Raw genomic sequence first — 4,977 nt, 5'->3', positions numbered from 1 at the left:
AAATCTTTACTTAGTATATACTATATTGATCTTCTGTATATAAAGATAATTGAAAATGATTCTTGATGTGAACGGAATGGGAGAGGGAGCGGGAGATGGGATGGTTGCAGGTGAGAGGGACGTTATGGGGGAAAAAGCCACTATAATCCAAAAGCTGTACTTTGGAAATTTACATTTAATAAATAAAAGTTTTTAAAAAAGTAAATAAATTTTATAAGTTAATGTTTCCAGAAATACTGACAATTAGGAGTAATTTTGACAAATCACAAAGGAAAATATCCTGCTACACTTTCTTGGGAAGCCAAAATATAGAATGCATGTGATAAATTTTTATAAATTTTAAATTTGTGATATATACTTTTTAAAAGATTATTTTATAATAATTCTATGTATAACATATATTTATTTTACAACAGGTTTACATCGAGGAAGAGAGAGCATGAAAGAGCACTTCCTCTCCTTGGTTCTGTGGTTTAATCCTTGGGTTCAGGATTCTATATATGATCAAGAGGGTCATTATGATTGATTTAAAATTTTCTATAAGTTTATTGATTTCTATATTAATGATTACATGTAGGATGGTAAAATCATGCTATGATTATGGACTCGTAAATTCCTATTTATACTTCTTTCATTTTTGCTTCATATATTTTAGGTGTATTTATACACTTAAATATTGTTAGTGAATTGAACATTTTAGTATTGGGAAATAACTGTCTTTGTCTTTAGTAATGTTTCTTCCCCCAAATCTATTTTTCCTGATACCTGTATATGCAAAAGACTCTTAAGCAAATGAGTCTCATGGGATGCAATCAAAACACATCCTTATTTGCTTTCTCCCATTGACCCTTTGACACATAATCATAGGAAAAAAATTTCCCCATATTCTGGAGGAAGATTCTGATAGACTGCATGTCGTTTCTTTTTTTCTTTTAACAAAAAACATAAGCTAAATATCTTTACCATGCAATTTTAGTTAGTTACATTGAACATCCTACTTAGGATAGAATATGCAAAAGCGGATGGTCTGCTTTCGAGATTTTTCTCTGACGTTTTACATGGCAGCCTGACATCACACACATGTGCACACACACATACACACACACAACAATACTACAGCAGATATATGAGAAAGGTCAATACATTTTATACATAGATTCATGTCTTGTGTTGTCACAAGTCCCATGATAATTTTGGAAGTGAATGTTGAATTCCTAGAACAAGGAACCAACATTCAGATACCAGAAAAATGCAGGCAATGCATACAGATTCGAAACATGAGCCCAAGATGAAGTCCAAGGTACACGGGCTCAGGAGCAGAACCAGTCACAGTGTCACTAAGTGTGGTGCAAGCCATCAAAATAATAATTGGGGGGAAATGTAAAAATAATAAAGACCCTTCCCCTTCTTTCAGCCTTAAGGGCAAGAAACAGAACAATGATTTAAAACATCCTAATCGTCGTCATCGATGTTATCACTGTCCTTTGCATTCCTCTGGAGACTGGGAAATCATGAGTATATCAAAGTCACTACAGTTACATGCAAAAAACCACAATGCAAGTCATCAGATAATTCCAGAAATTTTTCAACTGACCCAACCTTCAGGATACTTCAAAATGAAATTCATTTCCCAGCCTGAAGTCACCATGGCATGGTCTGCACCCTGTCTGCATGCTGTTCTGTTCACACTTATGATTCTGACATGACACATATCAACGTGGGCTGTGAAAGCCAAGTTCAGCTTGGAGACTGACACACAGGACTCCTAAGATGCCACGGGAAACACAAAGCTGAGCCGCAGAACGACACTATTCACGCACAAGAAGCATCTATGACTCTGCTTGGAGACGCTTGGCCCTGGCTGCCTGTGATGCAGCCCTGTGTGCCGGGCTCAGGTGCTGACAGATACTGAGGAACTGACTATAGGCTGGGGAGCAGTGGTTCCCACCCAACAGCACAAGGCAGATGGCTTCAGGACGCCTAAAACAGGCATCAAGGGAAGCATGCACCGCGAGGCCTTGAAATCGCACCATCTCTTAACATCAGGAGCGGTCACAACAGAGATCCCGCAGACTCTATTCAAACCTCTGGGTTTGACTGACAGCATGCACCCCTGGGTTCTGCCCAAATTGCAGCAAGATTCACAATCTACAGACGAGACTGGCTTCACATTTGGCCTTTCTCCTGCCTGTGGAACCACCAGGTTCCTCCAGAAAAAAGTGACCAGCCATTCAACTGGTTAACCAACCACAGTTACAGTTCTATTTCAGCTTAAATGATCTTGTAGGACCAAACTAAGGTCTGCTTTCACATCCCCAGCAAACGCGATGACTGGACCTTCTAAGGTGATAGATCCCTGCTCTGCAATCCTTAGAGGTCAAGAAAGGGAACAGATCCACAGAAATAGCACACCCGGAGCAAGAACTACACTACCACAATAGGTGTTGAGAGATTAAGCTGTTATTTGTCCAACATTCTTCATGGGGAAAAGTAGGGGGCAAGGGGAAAGAGACCTCTGACCATAATCATATCAGCAATAATAGTGACAAAAATTAACAAGCCCCAGAGAACTTATTAGAAGGTTATGCCATTTTTAAAACTTACATTTCTAATATAAAAGCACTGTGTCCTGCCGTGAACATACCACATGCATACAAGCTACAAATCCATGAACTAAAACCCGAATTCCTGATTTGTGCAAATAATGACCAAATGTGCTATACAGACATTATAATTGTACTGTATGGACCAAGGACCTGGGCCTTCCTGAAAGTATTTATAATTAAAAAGTAAAGAAAAAATTTACAAAGTTTAGAATCAAAGGCAGCCTTTTACCTAGATTTCTCACCAGTTTGTGAATTCTAAGGTGGGTCATTAACTGTTCACATATAGCTCCTCTTTGGACTTCATGTTTTCAAGTCCCCAGATTGAAAAGTGCTCTGAACTTCTGACTTTCAAAATAAGCTGAATGTTATGTGCTTCCTGTGCCCAAGTTTAATTTTAAATAAAGAAAAATAATATCATAAATGTGACTGACTTGGGTTAAGCACTTGTGTTAACCTGGAGAAAATTAGGTCACCCCCATCCCATCTCACAGAGAAAGGATTGCCAATAGAGTGTGTGTAAACTTGTATCTCTGTGTGTGTATAAATTATACATGTATGCACACAGATATAAGGTATAGACAGGTGTAGATACGTATATCTCAAAAAAAGGCAGTAACAAAAATACAAAACTATACTTGCATTGTGGCAGCAGAGAGAGTGTTAGAGTGAAAAGGAAATGACTATGATGTTAGCTTAACTTTTATCAAACTTACCTGGAACTTCTCTGCACATGGACTGCTTCTATGAGGGAGGAGTTCTCTTTACACAAAATGCTTTGTGTTTACATCAATCTGTACTGTTCAGAACAAAACAAGTTCTGCTGGCAGAGATTGTGGGTTCGCAGGGACATTTAAGCTTCATTAAAGTATTTCTGTCTACAAATTATACATTCAATAGTTCCACCAATTTGGCAAATATGACATCTAGGATGTTTTCACCAAATCATAGACATAAACATGGAAATCATCATCAAACTTGATGAAATAGATGGATGGCATGGCTTCTACTTGATGGATGACCATGCCAGTCCTTTTTGAGCCATCTTCTTTGGCATATTCTACTTGTTTGCCTACCAGGCTGTCCACAGCTCCTCCTGGTTCACAGCTCCTCCTGGTTCCCTGTCTGCTGGAGGTGAATCATTAGAATTAGGCAAGATGCAAAGGTCACCTGCTTTGTAATCGTCTAGGAGCTGATACATGTACAGGACAGGGTGTTTCTCATAGGTGACGTAAAGTCATGTGCTCATGACAGGTGCCTGTGCTAAGACCATCCCCCTCCACTCATCTGTAGAGTTGTCCTTGGTCTCAAACATATGCTGCACGGCTTTGCCAGTCATCATGTCTGCTACTTGTGCATCGCTGACTCGAGATGGTGCAACTCTATCGGGGAGGACTGCTCGTTTTTATTAAGTTCTGGTTCATAAACACAGTCAAATCTATCATGTTTTACAAGATACAAAGAAGGATTTACAGGCACCTGGTCCAGGACGGTGCCTTTCCCTGGGTGACAGGGCCATTCTCCTCTTTCCATCTGTGCTGAATCCTGCATCCTACGATGTCCCACCGGGGCTGGGAAGAATTTTCAAGGCCCCACACTGCTCCGGTGTTTTTTGTGGGATGTCCTCTTCTTCATCCTGTTTGCAGACACTCCAGCATGGACACATCAGCTCTGGACCACTGGCCAGGTGTTTTTCTGAATGGGGGCTTCATTCATCTGCATTTAAGTGAGCAGCACAGCTGCCGGACTAGGGTGAAAATTCAATATCCTCCAATTCGAAACTTACCAAAGAATATCTATGTTCTCATTAATCCACTATCCAAATGTTTCCTTTGCAAGTTCAACAAAACTCCATGACATCACAAGCACTGACGTTTATCGTGCAAGGTGAGCCTCAGCACCACCCTCTGCTATGCTGAGGGTGCACCATTGACCAGGACCGAGAGGGCCAGGTCCGCAGCCTCTGAGCCTTCAGGCCCTGGGGCTTCTGCAAGTGGCCAAGGTCACTGAGCATGAGGTACCACACCCCCCAGCCTCAGGACAGCCTGCGGGGGCTTGCAACCCTGGGACCCGCCCTGGGGGTCCTACTGTCCCAGCCAGGATTACACAACGCTCCTCACTGGAATGCACAGCCGCCCCCCCCCCCCGACGCTGGCCACCCCGACCTGGCTCCCTGCATGTCTTTTCATAGGTAATAGAAAAGTTCAATTGTCACTTTATATAACAAGCAGTCTTTAATTAATAGGTCATCTAGTTTGATTAAAATAAAACTCTATGTGCTAGACACAGAGACGTGCAACTCACATCTCTTTGAAAAAAGCCCTTGCTGCCTAGCTGTAGGGAGGGCCAGGGCTGATAAGAAAGGCTGTTATAA

The 4,977-nt window shown here is 41.3% G+C and overlaps 1 pseudogene; it reads right to left on the bottom strand.

Moving 5' to 3' along the window:
- Positions 1-3,529: 3,529 nt before the first annotated feature.
- Positions 3,530-4,315, bottom strand: LOC100342559 (spindlin-1 pseudogene; annotated as a pseudogene).
- Between the last annotated feature and the right edge of the window lie 662 nt (positions 4,316-4,977).

The sequence above is a fragment of the Oryctolagus cuniculus genome, chromosome 4 (genome assembly GCF_051225735.1).
Source record: "Oryctolagus cuniculus isolate XC-2025 breed Fujian yellow rabbit chromosome 4, ASM5122573v1, whole genome shotgun sequence".
Lineage (NCBI taxonomy): Eukaryota > Metazoa > Chordata > Mammalia > Lagomorpha > Leporidae > Oryctolagus > Oryctolagus cuniculus.
The sequence above is the reverse complement of the archived record's forward strand: the minus strand, read 5'-3'. Positions and strand labels throughout refer to the sequence as shown.